Source organism: Protopterus annectens, chromosome 6.part0 (assembly GCF_019279795.1).
Source record: "Protopterus annectens isolate FY-2018-M chromosome 6.part0, PAN1.0, whole genome shotgun sequence".
Classification (NCBI taxonomy): Eukaryota; Metazoa; Chordata; order Ceratodontiformes; family Protopteridae; genus Protopterus; species Protopterus annectens.
Genome location: NC_056737.1, coordinates 1071568911 through 1071596099, shown reverse-complemented (window position 1 = coordinate 1071596099; position 27189 = coordinate 1071568911). Strand labels below are relative to the sequence as shown.

Here is a 27189-nt window from a genome sequence, read left to right as displayed (position 1 = left end):
CAGAGTGTGTTTGGCTTTCGCCACCCATTTTAAATTAATTTTGCTATGCCTTTTTTTGAGGTTAGTATACTGTGCCTCTGTCTAACAGTGACACAGAAGTGATAGCCGGGGTAAACCTACGATCTCCCATCCACTCATCAAGATTCCTCTTGAAGAGAGTCAATGTGGGATTCTGCCTAACCTGGACTGGGATTTTATTCCAGAGTGAAGGGAGCCTCTGGGTTATGAATCTGTTCCTCCAGCATGTCCTATTTATTTCAGTGCTGAGTTTCAAGTCTCTCGAGCACGTAGCTCGATGGGATTTGGATTTTCTGAGGTGCAGCATGTCCATTAATTCCGGGTGGACATGGCTTTATACGTCAGGCACAGATCGCCTCTGAGCAGGCGGTATGCCACTGAGTAGAGCTGGAGTTTCTTTAACCGGGCAACATATGGCATCTGTTTGAGCCCTTTGATCCTCTTGGTGAGGTACTTTTGGGGTCTTTCCAGTTGCTGCAGGTGTCTGGTAAGGTACATCCCAAAGGGGCATTGTACTCAATTATGGGCCTGATGAGGGATGAGTAAAGAGGCGATGACCTCCCTGATCTAGATGTGAATCCCTTCATGATTAGGTGGGCTATATAAAATGTTTTTCTAGCCACTTTGGCCACGTGGTTGTCAAATGAGAGATTGCTATCAACTTGGGTCCCCAGGTCCCTAATGACTTCTTCTGTACTTAATGGATTACCACCTATGTGGTAATTTGTGGGCACTTTGTTTTTGCCAAAGGGGATGACTATACACTTTTGGCGTTTAGCTTGAGGCCATGGCTCTGGCACCAGTTGTCTGTTTCTATGAGGCCCTTTTGGAGGATGCTTGTGTCGGCTGGAGAGTTGATTATGGCGCCCAGTTTGCAGTCATCTGCGAACTTGGTCAGCCACAGTCCTTCCGTGTTGGCCTGTACCGCCGAGAAATATATACCGAACAAGAGAGGTCCCAGGACTGAGCCTTGTGGGACGCCACTTGTAACTGGTTTGGAGTCTGACATGGCTCCAGCAATTCTAACCATGTGGGTTCTGTCCTTGAGCCAGTTTGCAACCCATCTAGTGACATAGGGGTTTATATTTAAGCTGGTGAGCTTATCTATAATGCCCGAGTGGGGTATTGTATCGAAGGCTTTTGCTAGGTCCAGGTAGGCTGTGTGGACCACCTTCCTCTCGTCAATGGCCTTGGTGACTGTTTCAAAGAAATCGACCAGGTTTAAGAGGCAGGATCTGCCCTTAAAGCCAAACTGGGTAGGATCCAGTGTCTGTAGGTCCCCAATATCTTTATTTATGAGGTCCATGATGATCCTTTCCATAGCTTTGCAGACCAAGCTAGTCAGGCTTATGGGGCGATAGTTTCCAGGATCCGTTGAGGCACCACCTTTGTGGAGAGGGACCACTGTTGCTGTACGCCACTCTTTGGGTACATATCCTGTAGTAAGGCTAAGATTGAACAGTAGTTTTATGTTTGGGTTTAGCTCTTCTTGGAGTTCATGTAGGGCGAGCCGGGACACCATCTGGTCCCATTGATGCTGTGTTTTTGCTTTGGAGAGGGCGCTCTTACCTGAGCATCTGAGATGTCAGGGGCAGCACTCTGTTGGGATAGATATTTGCCCTTTTGGTGGGGAGAGGGGAGAAATTTGCACTGAACCTGTCAGCTAGGATGTTGGCAATGTCTGTGGGCTCGGTGTATTTTTGTCATTTTGGACTAATTCTGAGCATATCTGGGAATTCCCACCCAGGTTCCTAACATAACTAAAGAAAGCCTTGTGATTATCCTTAGTGTCCTGTGCAATTTTTCTCTCGAAGCTGGCCTTAGACGATTTTATGAGTGCCTGTAGTTTTTTGCTAATACTGATCAGAGATGCCTTCCCTTTTTGGGATTTTGCTCTATCATGTAGTAGCTTCCTCCTTCTATTGTATAGTTTGTTTATGGCTGGGGTCCACCAGACAGGACGTCTGCCTTTGGAGGATTGGGTCATGGTTTTATTTGGGATTGCATGATCCATGCATTCCTGAAGGTGTTCATAGACTGCGTTTATAAAGGATTCTGCGATCTGGGCCGTATTTTCCACAGGCCCGGGGGCTTTGAAGGATTTCGCCTCGGTTTTGAGGCGTGTGAAATTTGCTTTAGAGAAGTTTTTCACTGTGGTTTTCTGGGCAGGGGATAGAGCTATTTCTGAGACTGCACATGCCACATAAGACACCAACAAAAGGGTCAATAACGGAGTCCAAATATGGAAAAGTCAAACAAAATTGAAAACCACTACACCTAAACACAATACACACATCCACAGTACTGTTGTTCATGGCAAAGCCTGTTGCACCATGGTCTGCAACAACCCATACAACCTACAACCCTGAACCTAACACAAGTCAGATTTTGGTCCTATCCCTCAAGTCACTAACATATGCACGTTCCTCTCTGTATTATTACTACTTCCAGCCTAGTCCCATCCCCTTCCCTATATAAAAGTTTATATTTTACACAACCAATGAAACTGTGCCTACCAACAATTTGATTTAAAAATAATTTGTGGAAACATTTATTGCTTATTCTGTTAGTTTGCTGCTAAACATTCTCTGTGTGCTCTTCCGAATATCCATTCTCACTTATGCATTACAACCATGTCTTCTACAATATCCATTCTCACTTATGCATTTCATCTATGAAATATACCCTTATTTATTTTTAAATGTGCTGAATTACATGGTGACTGCTTCAAACTGCACCCTGAAGTGTATGAAATTAAGTGCTTGATACGGTGCACATGGACTTTTAAGTGTCCCTCCTTAAAGGTGTACATGACTAGACATGTTACGGTCGTCATGATTGCTTGGCTAGTATTTGTCCTACTGTATATTTCCTGCCCTCATTTACTACTGCACTTAAAGTATTGTGAGTGTTCTGTATTAAGGTACTGATGATGACAGCATAATTAGAGTGGCACAGGAATGGATACCTGAATGGTAACCATTTGAAAAGTCGCGACCAGCTTCAGCAAATCACAAAACTCGGAGACTGAATGACTGGGCATACGCATACCAAGTCCAAGATGCCATTTCTCAGGACATTTCCGTTTCTCCAAGGTATGGCGATCTCGGAATTGGTATATGTAAGTTCGGGGGGGGGGGGCTGCAGGGGGACTTGTCTCCCTGCAAAAAGAAGTTTAAACGAGAAGAGTGATTTTTAAAATTTGACCTTCTCCTGTGTTTTCAGTCTGTTTTTTGGCTTGAAGGCACCTAGCATTTCAAGCGCCAGCATTTAAATAGGGAGCCTACGTAAATACATATAGATACAAAAGAGAAGTCAGGGGCTGCACAGTAAGAATAACGGTGCAGCCAGCAAGTCAGTTACCAAGAAATACATCTACAACATGTTGTTTGAAATTATCGCATTTTAATAGGTAGTTAATGTTTTAACCAGTATCTCTAAAAAACGCTGCCCTGATTTTCTGCAAGCAGGAAGTCTTTGAGCTTTACTTGGAACCCATGCAGTATTAAACTTCTAACAAGCAAGACCTAGTTTGCAAAATAGTCTCTCACCAACCATTGTGCCAAATTTATTCAGAATATGTAAGGGGGCCCTAGTGATATGTTTTGAAAACAGAGGTAGGTATTGTTATGGAAGGTTAAGTCTCATGTTTACTGTTTACATGTTTAAAAGTATCTTGTAATTGTGGAAACCAGATGAATCAACAGTACGCTCTGGCCTTCTCAGGCTGGGAGGAGTCTTTGCAAGGATGTCTGTGAGACAGTGTGTACTGGTACCAAATGTTAAAAAGTTGCAAGCCGATAAATCTTAAGCACGGGTGGTCTATGCTTTAAAAGGCATATTGTCAAGTGTTCACATGAAGCTCTAAACAAGGATCACGAGGACATAAAATATTTAAAAATTGTATTATTTGTTAAAAGCTATGTTACGTCAAAGTTATGTATGCATAAAATTGATAAGAAAAAGTATATAAATAAAGTATTTCTTTTATTCTTTGACACTGATCTGAAAGTTTTAGTAGGCAGTCTCCCAGCACTGTTATGAAACAAATATGTACTCTGTATATCCTGAAGTGCTATTCTTGACTCAAGACTAAAAGGTAAAAAACTCTGTTATTTATTTCTGAACTTTAACATTTGGTGCCTTAAAACTCTGATTCTAAACTCTGGTATTGTGTAGGGCAGTATAGAAATTACAAGGGCCCAGCACAGAAAATTCTTCTGTGAATTCCATGATGCTTTGTATGGAATAGACAGAGATTCGGATACCTAATTAATCTGGGTTTGCAAACATGCTAGACTAAAAATGGGGAAATAGATTTATGGAAAATGTTTTGCTGAATGACTGAGTTTGTTTGTTAGGTAAATATAAAGCAATAGTGGGAGGACCCCACAGGAAATAAGGAAAGGTTTATTAATGTGTACACAACAAAAGAGAAAATTAAAATAAGGAGGCACCGTGTGTCAAGGTTGGTTAACCTTAAGACTAAAATGTAAGAGGCATGAGAGATGTTTTGTGTCGTTTAATGTAGGAGTGAAAAGAAAGAAAGAGGGAAAGAAAAAAATAGAGAGGTTAAAGTAAGTTCATGAGCCTACAGCATGCTGGGACATAGGTGGTGGTGGTGTGTGTGTGTGTGTCTGTGTGTGTGACGAATTATCTGCTTGCTTTCTCCTAGGAATGACTTAAAAGGACACTTCTTTACCAAACGTTGAACTGAACCTATATGTGAATGGTTCCTGTGAAAGAGGCTGCAATGGAAATTTGGTCACAGGAATATCTGTCTGCACAAGTAATGACGTTTTGCTTCAACAAAGACAAGAAAATGTATTTTCTGCCTAGGTAGATGAGTTAGTGGCTCTACAAAGGGGTTGTGAGTTAGCCAAAGTTACCAATGTCTATACCGATAATCACTATGCTTTTGGTGTAGTACGTGATTTTGTGTAACTTTGGAAACAGAGAGGATTTCTAACCTTGGCAGGAACTCGGATTAAAAGTTCTTTTTAAGTTAACAGCCTGTTAGAGGCGCTTTTGTTATCTAAAGAATTAGCAGTAGTTAAATGTACTGCCCATCAAGAGGGCATAGACATTGTTCCAAAGGGAAATAATTTTGCAGATCAAGGTGCTAAGCAAGTTGTAGAAGGACTTTGTAAAAAATTTATGTGTGATGTTATTACAGGAAGCTAACAGTGACGGTGTGTTTCACTTTAAGTATCAGCTTTCCAAGCTGAAGCATCATGGGGAAAAGTTCAAAGGTGGCTTAAAGACAGATGCAGTAAATCCGCCAATGGGTTATGGCGACATCGAGATGGTCAGCTGGTGGCACCTGCCTCCCTGCTACCTTATCAGGTAAGGGTATATCATTTACCACCCTATGCAGGTAAGACAGCATTATTTAATCAAATTACCTAAAGCTGGTATGACCCTCATGTTTCCTCTTTGATACTTCAGTATGTTAATAATTGTACAGTGTGTTTAAAATGTAATGTTAGCAAAAATGCAAATATTAGGGCTGCATGTTTACCACCACCTTGGGGACAGTATGTTAATGTGCAGCTGGACTTTGTCCAGATGCCAAAGGTCCGTAATTCACAATTTATATTGGTGGTGGTTTGCATGTTTTCTGCATGGGTGAACGCTTACCGATGCCACAAAGCAGATTCTGTAACAGTTGTTAAAAAACTTGTATTTGAATTTATACCTAGATTTGGTGTACCTTCTACTATCAATAGTGAACAAATTTTAACAATTCCCTGACTAGAGAGCTATGCAAGATTTTTAATACTAAGTTGAGTCTTCACTGTCCCAACCATCCACAGTCATCTGGATTACAAGAGAGGGTCAATATGACCCTTAAAAATTAAGATTTTGAAGATTTGTGCTGAAACAAACATTAAATGGCCAGAGGCACTTCCCTTAGCATTAATGAGTATGAGGAGTACGTTAAATACTACAAGGAGATTGAGTCCCTATACGGTATAAATGGATTAATGAGTATGAGGAGTACGCTAAATACTACAAGGAGATAGAGTCGCTATACCTTCCAGCTACTACCCTCTGTCAAATGATAAATTAACTCTTACACATAACATTATATTGTCTTACTGCACAAAACCTACTCATTTCTTACAACAGTACCACAGATCTGTAAGAGAAGCTCTTCCTCAACCTCCAAACCAGCCCTGCCACCAACTGTGGCCCAGTGACTGGGTTCATGTTAAAACTTTCCAGAAAAAGAACTGTGTGTCACAAGAGGAAAGGCCCTTTTCAGGTCCTGCTCAACACGTATACTACAGTTTGCTTCACAGGACTACCAACTTGGATTCATTCATCGCACTGTAAAAAGACTTGCCGTGTGGAAGCCTTAGACGAATTATCCTTATCAGCAAAGGAAGACTGAAAGACACAGGACAAACTATCTGCCCCAGTGAAGGATTAAAAGAGAAAATCAACTGAGAAGGCAGTCCATAGTGGATCCAGTGACAACAGGTACTTCTGTTTTGTCTTTGTTGCGGTTTCCTTTTATAAACTGGTCAAGAAAAAAATGCTTTTCTGTTGGTTCTTCGAAAATATGCTGTGAACTTAAATGTGACAAACTGTTGGGTGTGTTCGCAAACAACTCATCATTCTAAGTCAAGGTTTCCCATGATTCCAATCCCTGCATCGCAGGTAACGTTTATAAAGAAACTTAGTGACACTAATCTAACTTGGCGTAGTGTGACTGACTTTTCAAAGGTTGTGTCTCTTCAGCTTGCAACCATAAATCGTGGAGACACATGTAATGCCAGAAATGGAACTCTACCAGTGGGAACTGGCAAATGCAATGACACTAGACATAAAAGTGCGTTAAACCCTCTGCACTTAAAAAGCTATGACTGGTGGCATAGCATGGACATGCCTACAAATTGGTATGGATGTTGTTTTGTGGGCTATATTATTACTCCTGCTATTCAACATAATGCTAGCTGCTGGGGGGGGGGGGGGGTATGTGCCCTAATAGGAAGTTGTTGTCGTTCCTATAGTAGTGACCATCATGGTGAACAAGAAAAGTTAGCCAGCTTCATGGAGCAAACATCCACAGATCTGGACAGTACAGCTAAACAGTGGGCACTTTTTGGATGGTGGGGCAGTGTATTTGGTAACCTGGAAACTAGTATATTACAAGGTATCATTACAATAATTGCAATTATTATTTTAGTTGTTTTAGTATTTTCTGTTCTAAAGGCTGTGATTACAAAATGCTTAATCTCAGCTGCATGCGCAATGACACTTATAAAGATAGAAAAATGATAAAAAAAAAATTCTGAACATGATAAATATAATGATGCTAAAGCATATTTTATAAAATTAAGAAAGAAAAATATAATTGTGGATGACACAGTGTCAGAGGGCAGACTGTTACGGAACGTTATTAAGTCTCGTGTTTATGCTTCACAAAATCCATACTAACTTGTAGTTTCTTCACAAATGAGTTATAATACGTTAAAATCAAAATGAAAAATAGACTATTATGCAAGCTATAGTTTCACATAAGTAGTAGCTTTATATTTCAAGTGTCTTACAACTGTATTTTTCATTTTTTTAACTTCTGAAATGACCATTAATAGTAAGAAGCAACCATATTTTTTGTTTGCATTTGTTTCACATTTATTATAGTCATTCTGAACTTTCATTTTTTTAATGTCTGAAATGCCAATTTAAGATAAGCAGCAACATTATTTTTCTATTTGCACAGTAAAGGTTAAAGTCTTACTTCACTTTTAAGTTTCACTTCTAAACTTCTGAACTGGCATTTAAGCCAAGAAGCAGTGTTATTTTTTGGTGTGTCTAGTACTTGACAGAGTAGACTAGGTATTAACTGCTTGCCTGCTACCTAACGGACTCCGGGTCCCAACAGTATGCAACTCTCATATAAAATGCTCTCTGAAACTAATTTGCAGTACCATTCTAACCCTCTCACCCTATCTGTAACACCATGACCAGTGAAATCAGGACACTTTTCCAAGACAGTACACACTCTAGACTGCAAATGATATATACAACTCAGCACAGCTCCTCGTGGTGTCCTGCAGAGTGATACAGGCAACAGAGACACCTAAGAGAGACTTTCAACCGATTTAAGTATTTTTTCTTTGCTTTCTGCTCCAACTGCATTTCCCGCCTAAAAAGCGAGTTTCTAACTGATCTGTGTTTGAAAAAGTTTAAAATTGTATTGCCTTACCTGCTTTTACAGTTGCACTTTCTAAAAAGTCGTTTTTGTATTGTTTAATTGTTGTAGGCTACACACTCAAGTGCGCTAGCCTGTTTATAGCATTTAGTGTTTTCTGTGTGATTTTCTGTTATTCTCTGCAAAAAAAAACAAGAAAAAAACAAAAAAAATATTCTTTTTCCCACCTTACAAACTAGATTAGTCCAGACTTCAGGCTTTGCTGAATTCCGGACTATGGTATACGTTCCTGTGTTGCCCATATCCTTACTTGGATAGGAGGAAGCTTCTCTGTTCACCAATGAGAGTGGGGAGCTTTGAGCAGCCTATCTGTCCCTGGAGGAGTGGTCTCAGCCCAGAAACTAGGCCGTTTTGGGTCAATTCCTATCTCTCTCAGTTTCCCTGCTTTAAAACCCGCATTTGCACGGTTTTGTGTGATTTTGCTGTGCGCCGCTTAAACAGGTTTAAACTATTCCCGGCTCCCCAAAGTCTACTCTTCACTTTTTCCCTTAGAACTGTTCTAACTCTCAAAGTAAGCACTCTATTTTCCTTCTAAAGCCCTGCACTTGCTCAAATCTTATAAGTAAACACTAACAAACTAAAGCACTACACCCTCTTATACTATTTATAAGTACTTGTCTCCCTATTGGTCCTTTCTGATCAGTCAATAAACAGTTCCTTATACTATTCTGGCACGTCCAAAGGACAGTTTCAGGTTTACTCTCCAGTCCAGCTAGTGAATCTGGGAATCGTGAGGCAATGTTACAATTGCCTTATGCACACAGACCACCCCCTCCTCCTCCCAACAAGCTCAAATATATGTGAGAGATGCAACTATACAGCCAAACTGGAGGCTGAGCTCTCTCAACCCAAGACTGGCACAGTCAGTCAGGAGGAGAAGGTAACCACTCACACCACAAATCCAGTCTCACAGACGTATCACATCAGCAAACCAAACACAAACACACAAAAACATACTCGGAGGCTCTAAATAAAAATCTGCCAAAGCAGCAGAGACCTCCAAAGCAGACATCCAAGCAACCGCTACCCCACAACAATACCCACGTAGCACATACTTCACAAAGTCAGTGTGCCACACAGTCACAGCCCTTAAGGTTAAACAACACACCAAATACACTTGTAATAGGTGACTCTATTGTCAGACATACCGACGTCCCACTCACCAGACTGAACAAGGAGAAGGTCACTGTAAGCTGCCTGTCAGGCGCCAGGATCCACCACATAACACAAGCACTCAGGTCACTCCAAAGCAAGTACAAATATGACTCAGTCATTGTCCATGCTGGAGTGAATGACCTGAGATGTACCTCCCTGGACTACATGAAGAGAGACATAGAGGAGCTCTCTGATCATGTAGCCCAGGCCAGTATGACCCTGACCTTGATTAGCATCTTGTCCTCACCAAGAATGATGCCACAGTATAAAGACAAAATGATCAGTTTTAACAATTGGCTAAAGTATTGGTGTCATTCAAAGGGGATCCAGTGTCTGTCAGTCTGGGATGACATGCTCGACAAGCCACGTTGCTTTGCTAGGGACGGCTTGCACCTGTCACCCCTGGGCTTTCGAATAGCGGCTAAGGCTCTTGCCACCCCCATAGTGCCTTTTTTAGGCAAGGCTCAAAAGACAAACCCACCTCCATAGAAAACACAAGGAGAAAAAAAACTAAGGGTAATGCTACTCAATGCCAAAAGTCTAAATCTCAAGATGCACACACTTGTGGCTCTCCTCAGTATGGAGAATATCGATATCTGTGCAGTAACAGAAACCTGGTCCAAGGCTCCTGAGAGCACCCCAGCACTACCAGGTTATAACTCGTACCATGCTTTTTGGCCCCAAAACTCGGACCGAAACACAAAAGGAGGGGGAGTATCCATATTCAAAGATACCCACACCTCCAGGTTAGTGGCACTGCACAAAGCATCGGAGACCATCCATGTGCAACTAACAAGGCAAAACTGCCTTTCAGTTTGTAGCCTGCTAGAGATCACCCTCCCAATCTCAGGAACCTCACTCGGCTTTCCTGAGAACAATGGAGAATATGAAGGTCTCTCCAAACACCATAATATTGGGTGACTTCAACTACCCAAACATTGATTGGGAAAACTACTCAAGCCCAAACACCCTTGCCAAATGGTGCCTAGAATTTATAAACTCAAATGCTATGGAACAACTGGTCACCACTCCCACAAGAGGGGACAACATATTGGACCTGGTCATCACCAACATGGGGACTATGTTCCATACCAGAGGTAAACCCCTCATTGGTAAGATCAGACCATAAACTAATCTCACTGGACATCCATATCCTGTCCCCACCCCCAGCCAAGGAAACCACTGTGAAAATTTTCTCAAAAGCAAACTTCACACTTCTCAAAACTGAGGTGGAATCCTTCAAAGCCCCAGGGCTAGTGGAAAATACTGCCCGAACCGCAGAATCCTTTTCAAACGCATTATATGAGCACCTACAGGAATGCATGGATCGTGCTATCCAAAAGCAGGAGAGATGTCTGGTGAACCCCGGCCATAAATAAGCTATTCAACAGAAGGAGGAGGCTACTACATGATAGAGCAAAATCCCAAAAAGGGAAGGCATCTCTGATCAGTACTAGCAAGAAACTACGATCCCTCATAAAATCATCAAAGGCCAGCTTCTGAAGAAAAATTGCCCAGGACGCCAAGGATAATCACAAGGCCTTCTTTAGTTATGTCAGAAATCTGGGTGGCAACTCCCAGATATGCTCTGAGTTGGTACAAAATGGCAAAAAATACACTGAACCCACAGACATTGCCAACATCCTGGCAGACAGGTTCAGTGCAAACTCCCCCCCCCCTTCCCCCCCAAAAGAACAAATGTCTATCCCAACAGAATGTAGCCTCCCAGACATCACAGATGCACAGGTGAAGGCTGCCCTCTCCCAAAGCAAAAAACACAGCATCAATGGGACCGGACGGTGTCCCGGGCTGCGTCTTACACGAGCTCCAAGAAGAACTGAACCCTCACATAAAGTCACTGTTCAAACTCAGCCTTACTACAGGATATGTACTCAAAGAATGGCGTACAGCAACAGTGGTCCCACTCCACAAAGGTGGTGCCACAACGGACCCCGGGAACTATCGCCCTATAAGCCTGACTAGTCTGGTCTGCAAAGCTATGGAGTGTATCATCATGGAACTCCTAAACAAAGACATTGGGAAACGCCAGACACTGGACCCTACCCAGTTCAGCTTTGTTAAGGGCAGATCTTGTCTCTTAAACCTAGTTGACTTCTTTGAAACAGTTACCAAGGCCATAGATGAGGGGAAGGCAGTCCACACAGCCTACCTGGACCTCGCAAAAGCCTTCGACAAAATACCCCATTCGGGCATCATAAATAAGCTTAGCAGCTTAAATATCAACCCCTATGCCACAAGATGGGTTGCAAACTGGCTCAGGGATAAAACCCACATGGTCAGAATTGCAGGTGCCATGTCCAACTCTAAACCAGTTACAAGTGGCGTCTCACAAGGCTCAGTCCTGGGACCTCTGTTGTTCGGTATATACTTCTCTGAGGTACAGGCCAACACGGGAGGACAATGGCTGACTAAGTTCGCAGATGACTGCAAAATGGGAGCCATAAATAGACTGTCCGGCTGACACAAGCATCCTCCAAAAGGGCCTCACAGAGACGGATACCTGGTGCCAGAGCCACAGCTTCAAACTAAATGCAAAAAAGTGCATAGTCATCCCCTTTGGGAAAAACAAAGTGCCCACAAATTACCACATAGGAGGTAATCCATTAAGTACGGAAGACGTGATTAGGGATTTGGGGACCCACTATCACGTTGCCAAAGTGGTAGAAAGACCTTCTATATAGCCCACCTTATCATGAAAGGATTCACATCTAGATCTAGAGAGGTCATTGTGCCCCTCTACTCATCAGGCCCATAATTGAATACAATGCCCCATTTGGGATGTACCTTACCAGACACCTGCAGCAACTGGAGAGACCCCAAAAGTACCTCACCAAGAGGATCACTGGCCTCAAACAGATGCCTTATGCAGTTCGACTAAAAAAAACTCCAGCTCTACTCAGTTGCTTACCGCCTACTCAGAGGCAATCTATGCCTGACGTACAAAGCCATGTCTAACCCAGAATTAATGGACATGCTCCACCTCAGGAAATCCAAATCCCTTAGAGCTACATGCTCCAGGGACTTAAACCTTAGCACAGCAATAAACAGGACATGCTGAAGGGACAGATTCATATCCCAGAGGCTCCCCTCACTCTGGAACAGAATCCCAATTCATGTTAGGCAGAGCCCCTCACTGACCCTCTTCAAGAGAAATCTTGACAAGTGGATGGGAGATCGTAAGCCTACCCCTGGGATCTCTTCTGTGTCCCTGCTAGACAGAGGCACAGTAAACTAACCTTAAAGGGCTATCCCCTGTGACCTACTATACAGAGGCACAGTTAACTAATCTAAAAGGGAGGCAAAAGCCAAACACACTCTGGCTAGGCTTATAAATGCCCTAGGGAAGATAGCCTAGTATCTACCTATGAACCTATGGTAAACTGGTATGACAGAAGCCAGGAAAAATAAAAAGATATGTAAACACCATAACTATACATCTGTGCTGTCCATGTTCATTCTTCCTCAACTATGATCTCGGATCCAATTCGGCCGCATTTACAAGACTCAGATCAAACTCTCGAGCTCCTCTCTCAACCCATAATGCGTCAGTCAACCTGCTACACCTCAGATCGAGATTGTTGCATTTTAAGCCATAGGAATAACTAACCCTAGTTTTAGGCAAAGTATGAGTAGTAGTAGCAGAACTGGGGCTCAAACCTGGAACAGAAGCACCACAATAACCATAAGGTTATTCCAGGAAATAACAGGGAAGGGAAAGAAGGGTGGCGCGTTGAGGAAGAATAAAAATGGACAACACAGATGCATAGCTAAGGTAAGTACATATCTGATGATGTGCTTTTCATTCATTTCTCAGCTATTGGGACAGACTCCCCAGCTACGTGGACCTTCATAGAAGGAAATTCCAGATTACTGCAGAACCAAAGGCAGCCACGTTCCTGGAAGTCCAAATCCAATTTGTAATGAGCAATAAAGGTATGAGCATTAGACCAGGTAATTGGTATGCAAATCTCGTCAATAGAAGTTCTAGACCAAAAAGCAGTAGTAGTAGCCATGGACCCGGTGGAGTGTGCTTTAGGAGGACAGGGCTTGCTGACTATAAACAAAGAAAATGCAATCAGTAAACCATTTCGCTAGGGTAATTTTAGAAACCTGTGATCCCAATTTGTTTGGGGAGAAATGGACAAACAGTTGCTCTGACTTCCTGAAATCTTTTGTTATGTGGAGATAAAAAGTACTTGCCTATGTACATCCAAAGGATGGAGCATGCATTCTCCTTTGCTCGCAAAGTTAGGAAAGAAAACAGGCAAATTAATGGTTTAATTAATATTCATTTCGGTGGCTACTTTAGGCAAGAAAAATGGATTTGTCCATAGTAACCCTGCCTTTGTGAAAAATAAGGAGATTTGAAAGACAACCTGGAGTTCAGAAACTCATCCTGCAGATGTAATGGCCACCAGAAAGGCAGTTTTCCGTACTAAAAATTTTAAATCAGATTTAGCTGATGGTTCAGAGGGTTCCGAGTTAACCCTTGCAGCATGACTGTAATGTCCTGTGGGGTGGGGGGCCTTCACTGGGGGCCTACGAAAGAAAGTACCTTTGAGAAACGCCTTGCACAATTTTGAAAAAGCTAATTAGGAAGCATTTTCGCCAGAGTGAAAATTAAATATGGCTGGCAACTGCACTTTGATAGTAGAGAAACTAGCACCTTCTTGAAAAATAGATAAAACAAAAACTCTAGGATAGCAGAAGCTGGAGCAGTGAAGGCATCCAATTCTCTCCGTACAGCCCAAATACAGAATATTTTCCATTTACTTTTTTAGATCTTCCTTGTAGAGGAAAATGCACTCACTGGAGGCTATCCTCGCACAGGAAGATGACAATGTCTGTGCAGTCATGGAAACTTGGCTCAGGGCTGAGAAGAGCACCCCTGCCTTACCAGGCTATACCTCATTCCACACATTCCAACCACAAAATGAGGTTGGAAGACTAAGGGTGGTGCAGACTGTACCTTCATTAAGGACAGGCACACCTCCAGACTGCTTTGTCAACATGATGCACTGGAATTACTCCAGGTGCAACCGACAGTTGGCAAGACACCCATCCAAGTTATAGCCAGCTATAGACCCACCTCCATGGCTCAAGACACCCACTCCTCCCACCTGGACCTATCTGACTCCATCAAGGTACCCTCTAACACCCTGATCCTTGGTGACTTCAACTACCCCACCATAGACCAGGTGAACTATTCCTGCACTAATGCACTCACCCAATGATTCCCTGACTTTATCAATTCTAATGCAATAGACCACCTCTTCTCATCCCCCACAAGGGGAGATAACATTTTGGACTTGGTTCTCACCAACATGGGCGACCACTGCACCATTCCCGTAGTATGCTCCTTCCTGGTGAGATCAGATCAGTCCGTCTCATGCGAAGTTTCTATCCCATCCAACCCCCCCCCCCCCCCCAGCTGTAACCAGGCTAAAAAACTTTTCAAAAGCTGACTACAATCTCCTAAGGGAAGGTATCAGTAGCTTCATACCACCACCCCCCTCAGAGGATGCAGACAACTATGCTGAACAGTATGCCAGTGCAGTATACAAGTACCTGTACAACTGCATGGACTCCGCCATACCCAAAAGAACTAAAACCTGCTCCTCAAACAACCTGTCTGGTGGACTTCCTCTATCAACAGGCTTTACAACAAAAGGAAGAAACTGCTGTCCAAGGATAAAAAGGAACAAATTCCAAATTGGAAAAACTCCCTCCTCAGCCTCAACAAGCAAATTAGGTCACTAGTAAAAACCTCCAAAGCCAATTATGAATTGAAACTTGCCTCCAAAACAAAGGGAAACTACAAAGCCTTCTTCAGTTATGTCAGTAACCTCCATGGCAAAGCCCAGGTTTGTTCCGAATTAGTACTTAATGGTACCACTTACACTGATCCTGTTGACTTAGCTTCAGCACAAACTTCACCCCCCCAAAGGCCCATTCAACATCCCTGACACTTGTCCTGCACCTCATATCTCCATAGATCAAGAAGGCCCTATCTAAGGCAACAAACACAGATTCCATGGGACCTGATACTATCCCAGGCTGTATTCTGCACCATCTCCAGCAAGAATTAGCTTTGTCACTGAGCAACCTATTCAACCACAGCCTAAGTACAGGCTTCATTCCAGCAGAGTGGAGAACTGCCACTGTCATCCCCTTGCACAAAGGAAGTGCCGCTACTGATCCTAGAAACTATTGCCCCCTTAGCTTAACAAGTCTGATCTGTAAAGCCACGAAGCATATTATTATTATGGATTTCATAAACAAGGACATAGGCAATCTCCAAGTACTTGACCCCACCCAGTTTGGATTCATCCAGGGCAGATCTTGTCTGTTGAACCGGACTGACTTCTTTGAGACTGTCACCAAGACTCTAGATGAGGGAAAGTCAGTACATACAGCTTACCTTGACTTGGCCAAGGCCTTTGACACAATCCCCCACTCGGTAATCATCGGAAAGCTAACACAACCTGGCATAAATCCCTATCTCATCAGGTGGGTGGCCAACTGGCTTGTTGATAGGACCCACAAGGTCAAAATAGGTGCCTTCACCTCCAACAGCAGACCTGTCACTAGTGGTGTTCCCCAGGGATCTGTCTTGGGACCCCTACTGTATGGCATCTACTTCTCAGAGGTCCAGGCAAAGACAAAAGATCTGTGGCTGACCAAGTTTGTGGATGACTAAATTGGGTGTTGTAACTGACTCCCCAAATGATGTTAGCATACTGCAAAAGTCTCACAGCAACAAATGACTGGTGCCAAAGTCATGGCCTCAAGTTAAATGCAAATAATGTATTATCATACCATTCAGCAATAACACAGCCCCTTACTGATTACCACATCAACGGCAACCCCCTAAGCATACAACCTGTGGTTAGAGACCTGGGTACTCAAGTTGACAGCAATCTCACATTTGACCATCATGTAGTGGCAGTGGTCAGAAAAGCCTTTTACTTGATTCATCTCATAAGTAAAGGGATTGCATTCAAAAAACAAGGAGGTTATTACCTCTCTGTACTCTTCCCTCATTAGACCAATAACCGAGTAGAACGCCCAGTTTGCTATGTACCTCTCCAGACACCTGCGCCAACTGGAAAGGCCACAGAAATACCTCACAAAGAAAATACATGGCCTCCAACACCTGTCCTATGCGGACAGGTTCAAATCACCATCACTCTACTCGGTATTGTACAGATTGCTCAGAGGTGATCCGTCTCTCTTCTACAAGGCAATATCGGACCCTGCTCTACTAGAGATGCTCCATATCTGTAAGTGTAACTCCTCATGCATTACCCACTCAAAAGCCCTAAATCTAACATGCAACATCAACAAAACCTGCTAGAGAGGCAGATTTGTCTCCCAAAGGCTGCCCTGTCTCTGGAATAGACTTCCCATACATGTCAAACAGAGAACATCGCTGACCCTCTTCAAGCGCAACATTGATAAGTGGATGGGAAACCACACATCTGTCACAGGGGTTCCACCTGTTTCCCTCATTGACAGGGGACTGAGGTTTATTTTTTGGGGATAAAGTCTTGGATAGGCTTGTAAGGGTCCCAGGGCCATTAGCCTAGTAACCTCCTATGATCCTTGTGGAAAGATAGAAGCTATCTGTCAGACTGAGATGGAAAGCCTGCGCTGTCTATCAGTGGAATTGGAGAAACCATGCAGTCAACTTGAGGCCTGGAATGTCTGGAGGATCCATCCCTGAGGAATGAGAAAGCAAGTCTGTACTGGGGTCCAGTATCCATGGTGGATAATGAAGGTGAGACCAAAGGAAGGGGAACCACACTTGACAAGCCCAAAAGGGGGCAATGCAGATAACCATGCTCTGCAACTGATGTGTCTTCTGTAAAAATTTTGGAATTAGAGGTATCTGATTATGTGGAGTAGTGCCAGATGTGCCAGGGAGAGTAGGACAGTGTATGTTTAACATATGCCAGCATAGCTAGCTGAAGTTTTGTAAAGAATTATATCTCATTTGAATATCAAACTGATTTGTGCAGACGCTTGTGTTAAAAAAGTACTGGTAAAGTTGCTTGTGTTAAAAGTGCATCAACAGCGAGTCCTGCTGGACAGAAAAGAAATATACACGTATGTCAGACTTGACTGTTGTAACTGATGAAATGTATATAGTTTAACAGAGGACAGGACACTAGAAGGAAAGAGGTTAAGCTCAGTCCAGCTAACCTTAAGAAAACTAGCCTGGAATTAAATGAATTGGTTTAGGCTACAAAGATTTTATCTCACAGGTTCTAAATTCAAGGTCTGCGAAAACCCTGGGCTGGGTGTTGAACTAATTTCTACCCTGGGCTGCCAGAGAATAGACTGTTAGTCTCCGCTGGAAGGGTGGAAGTGTTGGAATTGTTTTACAGTTTCCAGATGCTGTAATAATCTTAGCTAAAGCTCTGTGTGTACTGTGACACATCCGTGCCAGATCCTGGCTCAGTTTCTAGTGAGGGGGTAGTGTGGGAACCACAGTCAGGTGACCAGATGTGATGTCATTCTGTAGCAGCACTGAAATTGTATTTCAATACTAGTAAGAAATGTGAGGGGTGCACTTTGTTTTCGGGACCTGACAAAGACACTCATCCACTTTCATTTTGCCTTAAGTAACTAGGGAACAGTAATTATTCAAATCAGTTAGAGAAACCTTGAGAGATTAGCTAAATGAAGTTTTTTCTGTAGCCATCTGAATCTTTCCATCTGTGTTTTTTTTATATTTCCTGTGAATGAACTCTGGTGTTTATTGTAAATAGATATTCAGTATTTTCACGTGTTATATTTAATAATAAAAAAAATAAAAGTATCTAAACCCTTCATTGTGGCTGGCCTTTTAGAAAATATTTAACCTTTTGAGAGTACATGCATTTATTTAGTGGCACTGTGGCTCCACATTCCTTAAAGTCTTGCTGCTTGGTTAACACTACCATTTGTATAAATATTACTTTTATGAAGTGTAATTGGGTACCCTTGTAACAGCCATAAAGTATCTGGCTTTGGGTGTCCTGGTGACAGTGAATCTACCTTATAACCTGGGTGGAGGTATCAGAGTGCGTAAGCTGTGCCAAGCTTTCCCAGGGGTGTGTGTGTGTGTGTGTGTGTGTGTGTGTGTGTGTGTGTGTGTGTGTGTGTGTAGATCAAATCTCAAAGAAAGTATGTGCGACAGCTACTTTGAACAGGAACACTAAGAGCATTGATTTCACAGAGGGTGGTGCAGGACTTGGCTTGGAATAACTGGCTAAGTACTTAGCGCTGTACTGGTCAGTGGGGAATCTTATTTGGGGCCTGGAGAGAAAGCCCAGGACTGTAGTAAGTATTCTCTATGTGCTCTTAAGGGAAACTGTACTTGGTGCAGAGGTTTGCATCTGAAAATACTGTGTGCCTCTATTTTTATCAGTGAACATTCCCCACCAGTGTCAGTGGTGAGAACTGAAGTTCCTTGATCACTGGCCCAGAGGAGGGATGTCACATCATGCAGGGTGTGAAGATATGTGAAGGCTGCCAGCCTAGCTAGACAGGATTTTGTAGATAATTCTGTCATTTGTAAATATTAAATGTAAGACATGCTTGTTCTCTTAAATGGAAGAAAATGTTGTTAAATGTGGAACTGAAAAAATGTAATAACCAGTGCACTCTGCTGTAAGAAAGCTGATAAGTGAAGCATTGTATAATTGTTTGATCACAAAACCCAGAGCCGAGATGTCTGGATGAAGGAACTCTTGCTTTTGTTTTGAGACTAGAGTTGATTGCTAGAATTTGCATGTATAATGTATAACGTATTTTATTGCTGTAGCTTCCTGACCAGTTGCAATATCAAAGCAATGTAAATGTAGATTTTCTGTTAGCCTGGGAACTAGGGAGAAATGATATAATCTGAAATGAGTCAGTGGTACTGTGTTATCAATTTAAGGACAGAGAAACTCAAGAGTATTTTGCATTTGTCTTGAGAACATCCAACATCACCAGCACTCTGCCTATGCTCTATATGCAAGTCTATTTTAGAACTGCGTTTTCTCTTAGATGTAACTAGAAAATGGGAAGATTAGATTTGTTTTTTTTTCTGTATTGATGTCAGAACTTTTCTACTGTATTTTAAATTATTTCTCTGTGATCTCTGAATTCTTGACTAGCACTGTGTAGTAAGAAGTATTGGCATGTTATTATTACAAAATATTTTTAAACCTTTCAACTGTGGTTGTTTTGTGTAGAGATAATTTAAGCTCTAGAGTACATTGCATGTATATAGTGATACTGTCCATGTCACTCCAAAAAGCTTTGCTGTTCAGTCACACGTACCATTTGGATAATAATATTGCACAGTAATAATTGGACACCCTTTGATAAGGGCCTTATTAGTAGCTATTAGTGGTTGGTGACAAGTGGTACTACCGTATAGTCTGGGTAAAAGGGGCACAGCTAGAGAACCTGTGCCAGCCTTCCCCAGGAGTGTCTGTGTACTTGCATATAACTCATATCCCAAAATGCGTGTGTGTGTCAGCTAGTTGGGCAGGGACACAAAGCACTTGCTGGACAGAGAGGGGGCTGGAGGTTTTAGCTTGACCACTAGGCTGATGGGGAGTCTTATTGGGGATCTGGAGAGAAAGGGAGAAACCAGCCCCAGACTGACTACGATCTCTGTGTGCTCTTAAGGGAAATTGTACTTTATCGTGTGTGTATTTGTTATCATCCCCTATGTGGATGCCCCTCACTGGTGTTAGTGGTGAAAACTGAGGCTCGTTGATTGCTGGACCAGTGCACGGGCATCACACAGGGTATAAGCATAAAGGAGACTGGAGGACCAAACATGGACTAGAGCAACTCTCAGGGGAGGGATTAGGGCAAAGAACCTGCTGCACTTGTTGTTGTGGGGAGATGTAAAGAGGTTGCAGCAAAGTTAGCCCCAATGACAGAAAATCCTTTTTGCCACTGACTGATTGAAAGACCAATCATGAGACACCGGAATGGATCTGCTGAGTTTGTCTGCTAGCACACTGGATTTCCCTGGTATGTGCAATGCCATATGAAAGTGGTCAGAAGAGATTGCCCACTGCCACACTCTCAAATCCTCTCAACAAGAATGGGGATAACATTGGGTCCCCCACTGCTTGTTGCTGTACCCAAACCACAGACAATGTCAGTTTGTATAGCAATCGTCCCAAGTGGAAGGGCATCCTGGAAGGCGTGCAACGCTAGGAGGACTGCTCTCATCTTTAGGACATTGATGTGTGACTTGGTCTCTTCTGGGGACCATATGCCTTGGACTGTCCATCCCAAGAAATGCTCCCCCCACTTCAGTTGGGAGGCGTCAGTTGTTACTGTGCCTACTGGGGGCAGAAGTACAAGAGGGCAACCTTGGGAAACTTTGTCTGACTGAATATACCAAAGTAGATGGTCCTTGCATACTTGAGTGAGTTTGGTCGTAAAGGAAAAGGGATGGCGAAGAATTAACCACTGAACAGCTAGGGTCCATTGAAGAATGTGCATATAGAAACAGGCCATAGGAACTAAGGTTATGGCAGCTGCCAATGACCCTACGGCCTAAAGAATAATTCTGGATGGGGGAGAAGGGTGTGCAACAATCTGAGTAAGGACCATCAGGTGCCAGCTGGAACAATGTGATGGAAGACAGGCTGAATGACTGTGCTCAGCCGACGACCTATGAACTCCAGGCTATGAAGAGGCTGGAGATGAGACTTGTAGATGTTGACTGACATGCCTACAGATTGACATAACTGGACTAAGTAGTCAATGGCCTTCTCCAGAAAATGCTTGGTTGGAGTGGTAAGGAGGCAGTTGCCTAGATATGGGAACACTCTGAATCCCAGCAATCTCAAGTGAGCAGCTAACACTGCCATACATTAGGTAAACACCCTGGAGGCTGTGGTGAGGTCAAAGAGCAGAACTCTGAATTGACAGTGACTGGCCTCTAGTCAAATGCACAGAAATCTTCTGGATCATTGGTTCATCTTGATGTAATAGTATATATCCTGAAGATCAAAGGTGGACATCTAATTGTTCTCAGTGTAGAAGCAGCAGAATGGACTGAATAGTGACCATTTAGAACTTTGACTTCTGACAGAAATTGATTTAGTTTGCCAAGATCCAGAACTGGTCTCAGGTCCCTGGTTTTCTTTGGCACTAAGAAAAATCTTGAGTAAGTTTTGAATGCTTTCTGATCTGGAGGGACCTCCTGGATGACTCGTCTAGCAGCTTTTGAACTTCTTGAGTTACTGCCTTCCTCTGACTGAGTGGGACATCAGGAAACCTTTTTCTTTCAGTTGGGGGAATCTGGGAAAGTGGTATAAATTAACCTCTGGATATTATTTTTACCACCAAAGAATCTTTTCTTATTGATGGCCAGGCATCCGGGTGCAGAAACAAGCTCTCCTGACTGTCTCCAGAGGTGGGCAGTCCGGCAACCTTTAGGAGTGCTGAAAGGGTTTATACAAATAGGAATTTCAGAAACCCTGGTTCTGCGGGGTCGGTCCCTGCTGTTAGGACAGCGTCTTCCATTTGAACTACTCCTCCCTGCCTCTGGTGGGAAGACATCCTTGCGAGAATCCTAGAAAGGACCTTCGGATTTATGGAATCACATTTTCTTGCCTCCTCTTTGATTCCTGGAAAGGGGGTAGAAAAGCACATCTCTATAGCAAATAGGGTCTTTCATCCTGTCCACTCCAGGAAAGCATTTATTTTACAGTAGAGTCAGAGACATTCCATCAAAAGGAGAATTGATGAAAGAAGACTTGGAAGGCTCCGCAAAGTCACATAAACGCATCCAGACATATCTCCTAATGGTTATGCCTGAACCTGCCACTCATGAGGTACCCTCCACCGCATGGAAAATTAGCCTCAGAGTCATTAGAGATGGATAAGAGAGTGGACAGTTGTGAAGACTTCTTGTAGTCAAATCCCACTGTAATTTTGTGGGATATGCCAGTTAATTCAAAGACCAGAAGGCAAAGCTCAAAAGCAAAAATGTGCTTCCCAAATTTGTCCAACACTCTGGACTCTCTGTTAGAGGGATGGACAGAGGATCTCTGCTCTGCCAGCTCCTTATTTGTGGCTGCTGCTACAAGCACAGCATCGACAGGAACTCCCTTGCTCTAGTTTGGCCTGAGTCTAGGCAGGGCAAGAAATTTATCAGGGCAATGGGGAATGGGTTCAATGGTATCTTAGTCCTTCTATGTCCATCAAGAGACTAAATCTATAAGCTCATTTGCCGGTGGAGTCACCCAAGACATAGATGGGAGCTTCCAGAAACACTGGCACCTTTTGGGAGGAGGTATCAGAGCACCAAGCACCCTTTTGCTTGAGAATTTCGAAGATGTCTCTGAAGGAAATGTCATCAGGTGGAGATCTGGGGGACCCCCTCCCCTTCACGGAACTCAAGTGTCTTCGGTTAGAAACTCCTGAGGGGAATCTAAGTGTCTAATCCTACACATTCAATTTCTGGAAAACTTCTCAGTGGGATGACCTGGAGAGGTATCCAAAGAGAGGGAATAGTCCTCGAGGGGGGGACGACTGTCTAGATGCTTGATGGGGCTGTCTGTCCCTGTGAAATAGGCCTGAGAGGATCACAGCTCAAATCCAAAGGAGGCAGGGCTGTAGGATCCAAAAGAGAATAGGAACAGTCGAATCTCTTGGAAAACAGAACACCCTATCCACTAAACTGAAAGCAAAAGGACTAGGAGACACTGGAGCCAAAGCTGCTGATGCGACCATGCCACAACCCTGCTTGGACCCATGACACAAAGGGGAGTTGGACCCGAGCTGTTTAACACTGAAATTCCAAGGGGCAGGGATGGCTATGACAACCTCAGGGTGGAACTCAGCCAACTGGATTGGCGCCGATCCTTCTGCTCTTGAGATCTTGAGATTTGTCCTAGTACAAATGATTTGATACCGAACGAGCCAGGGAAACAGCTGGAGTTGAAGATCTAGCTGTCTTTGGACCCTACATCGATATTCTTGGATCCTTCAGATCTGAAGGCTCCGAAACCATTGGTATGATTGGAGAAGGAGAAATCACAGCATGGGAAGTAGAAGGTAGGCTCACAGATCAAATGAGAGCTAGAGTCAGGATAATCTCCATGTGAATCTGAGCTCTGAGGAACTGCCTCATCATCCTATTTCAGCTCCTGAAAGGCTCCTGGAGGACCTGTTGCAGGAAGTGGTGGACTGTGGCTGAGACTTTCTCTGTGGGGTTTCCTGAAGGAAGAGAGAATGGAACAGAGGTGAAAGAGGCTTTACAGAGAACCCTGGGAACTGGGTTCTTGGGGACTTCATTTGAAAAGTTGTTGGATCCGGTGACATGGGATTCAACTGTTTTTGTTCCAAATCTGAGGAGGCTGGATCCAATTTGTTTTGAATCTTTGGAGGACGCTCCAAAAACAGTGGCCTTTGGCGAACAGGTTGAAGACCACTTCCATGATTCATTTGCCTCTGAAGAGGCTCTGGATGACATTGTGGGGGTATGAGCTCCTGGAGTAGAAGATGATGAAGTAGGTGGCAGCACTCCCTTTAGAACTAATTTGTTCCTATGGTTGCCAAGGGCCCTAGAATTAAAGACTACACTTTGGAGCAGTCCATGTTTAAATGAAAAGCTCCCAGGCAGTAGACATACTCCTTATGGGCAGTTAGGGATCTTATGCCCACAGGAAGAGCATTTTTTTGAAACCCATTAATTTCTCAGACATGTCTAAAGAAAAAGGAAAGAATTTTTTTTTAAGGATGCCAACAATGATAGGGAAAGAAAATACCCACCGGGAGTAGGAAAAAAAAGGGAGAAAGAGAAAAGGAGAAAAAGCATCAGCAATGGTACCAATACCCGAGAACTCAAGAAACTAATAAGAGAGGCAGTGAAGTAAAAAAAAAAAAAAGGAAGTTTTAGAGAATAAAATTGGAAATTAGGCTTACAGCAAGGAAGTAACACCCAAAAAAGCTTTGGAGAAGGATCCATGTCTGTAGCAATATGGCAGCAAATGAGATCTGTGGTACAGCAGGTTGACTGGGGCATTATGAGTTTAGGGAGCAGCTCGAGAGTTGGACCCGAGAGTCCAGAAAATGCAGCCAAGTCGGATCCAGTATCCAATAGTTGAGGAACGAATGACAAGGACAGCATGAGATTCAGCGGGTGCAGTCTAGAAGGCAAAACTGTTCACGACAGGTGACTTCATAGGATCATCGGTATATACTAGGCTAATTACCATTAGGGTCTTTATAAGCCTAGCTACACAATCCAAGCCTTTTGTGTCCCTATGCATCATGGGTATTTATTAGGCGGGGTATCTTAGGAAGTTTCTAAGTGTGTGTCTGTGGGAGGGTATGTTAGTTTGGCCATAATTACTATCTGTTTCTATCAGACACATGGGGGCCAGTCCTTGATTTCCCATCCATTGGTAAAGATAAAACTTAAAGGACCACTACCGGCAAACAATGAAAAAAAAAACATATTTTTTTATCTTGCCATGATTTACTGCACCTCCTAAAGCTGCCTGCAGCAAAATAAGTACTCATTCCTAATTTTATTTTTTTTACTCGTGTCTGCCCTCATGGGGGCAGACATTGTGATTCCTTTGAAAAGCTAAATCTGTCTCAATGCACAGACTGTGAGAACAAATAGCCCTATCATTTGTTGTCAGACTAGACTTCAACTTGAAAAAAAAAAAAAAAAAAAGCCAAGTTTGAGTGTGTGCAGCTCATGTGTCATTGACTGGTATGCGCTGAGTTTTACAAATGTTGTTCCTATTGATGTACTACACATTCTCTGAAAGAAACTTGCAAAAGTGTCAACAAATTACCTAGATAAAAAAAAGACTTTTCACAAGGAGCAGTTTTGCAAGTTTCAATTCCTGGCCAAGTTATTCCTCCCATCTTCCCTCCTTCAGTGGGCTACAGTCTCACATTTCCAGCTTGGATAGATTCAACTATTTCGTCAGTTTTGCATGACAACAGACATCAAAAAAAATCACAGCCTGGTGTGCATAAAAACTATTCCCTTATATGTCTCTGAACTTCTGAATAGCATTTCCCCAGACCAATCTATCCATTTCTTAAATGTGTACAGTAAAACATTCAGTTTATAATGCATTATGGCTGCTGACATGGTTATCTTTACATAGTTATTCTCTTATAGCATAACCTGAACTTATGGTATTCAATGCCAAGCTTTACAACAGTTCTCAGTTTCTTAACACTGACCTCCCAAGCCTCTGATGTGACCAAGTACTTTGTCAGTATTCTGTAAATACATAGATTAATACAAATATTTGTGCACCTATGACACGTACAATAATACACATATACCATCATTAAAACAAGATAAATGCAATATAAATCATATCAATATAATTATGATTTCTAGTTTATGACCCTGTTTGTCTATGGAAACTTCTTTTTGAATTTATGTTCAAGCAATTGTATATTTGTTGTATATTATCTTGTTTAATTGTTTCTCAATATTCTAACCACTGTATGCTGCATCAATTGTAAAACTCTGATTTTACTCCTTTTATATTTTCTATGCTCTTTGTACAAAATAGTTATGTCTGTATAATTTATTTTTATTACTTTTTATAATTGTTTACTATGTACCTGGAGCTTTTCTCCCCCAGCCTTCGCTTGAAAACGGTCACCTTGTGTCCAGTCAGACTAACCTGGTAAACAAATGGAAAATAAATAAAAAATAAAATATACTAAGAAAATCAATCAATATACCAAGAAAAATCCAAAACTTAAGAAAAAAAACACAGAAGGAAGGAAAAGGTTTCCTTGATGCTGTCATGAATATCCAACTCACTTACTCAGATATTATAACATATACAATATATTGGGCAAAACAACGTACCCAACACACTAGTCATAGGTGACTTTATAGTCAGGCACACTGATGTCCCACTCACCAGGCTAAACAAGAAGAAGGTTACTGTCACCTGCCTGTCGGGTGCCAGGCTCCGCCACATAACCCACGCACTCAGGTCACTCCACAACAAGTGCAAATATGACTCTGTCATTGTCTGTGTTGGTGTGAACAACCTGAGACATACATCCCTGGACTACATGAAAAGAGACATGGAAGAGCTCTCGATCTTGTAGCCCAGGCAGGTATGACCCTAGCTCTGAGTAGCATTCTGCCATCGCCCAGAATGATACTGCAGTACAAGGACAAAATGATTGACTTCAACAATTGGCTAAGCTTCTGGTGTCATTCTAAGGGGATCCAGTATCTGTCTGCCTGGAACGACATGGTCGACAGACCACGATGCTTTGCCAAAGATGGCCTGCACCTGTCGCCCCTGGGATTCCGGATACTGGCTAAGGCTCTTGCCACCCCTATAGTGCCTTTTTTTAGACAAGGTTCAAATGACAAGCTCACCACAGGAACAGGCAAGCAAAAACTGAGGGTAATGCTACTCAATGCTAGAAGTCTAAATCTCAAAATGCACTCACTCGAGGCACTCCTTAAAATGGAGAACATCGATATCTGTGCAGTGACTGAGACCTGGTTCAAGGCTCTAGAGAGCACCGCTGCACTACCAGGCTATAACTCATACCACACTTTTTGGCCACGTAACCTTAACCGGAACACCAAAGGCAGAGGTGTGTCCATATTCATTAAGGATATCCACACCTCCAGGCTAGCTGCTCAGCATAATGCATCTGAGGATATCCAAGTGCAACTAACTCTGGGCAAAACTGCAATCCAAATTGGAGCTCGTTACAGATCTCCCATCATGCCCCAGGATTCCCAC

General features: G+C 42.8%; 1 protein-coding gene across 3 annotated transcripts in view; it reads right to left on the bottom strand.

Moving 5' to 3' along the window:
• TDP1 (tyrosyl-DNA phosphodiesterase 1) overlaps positions 1-27189 on the bottom strand; it is a 2057997-nt gene that overhangs the window by 1957410 nt on the left and 73398 nt on the right. The gene's annotated exons all lie outside the window — the stretch shown is intronic.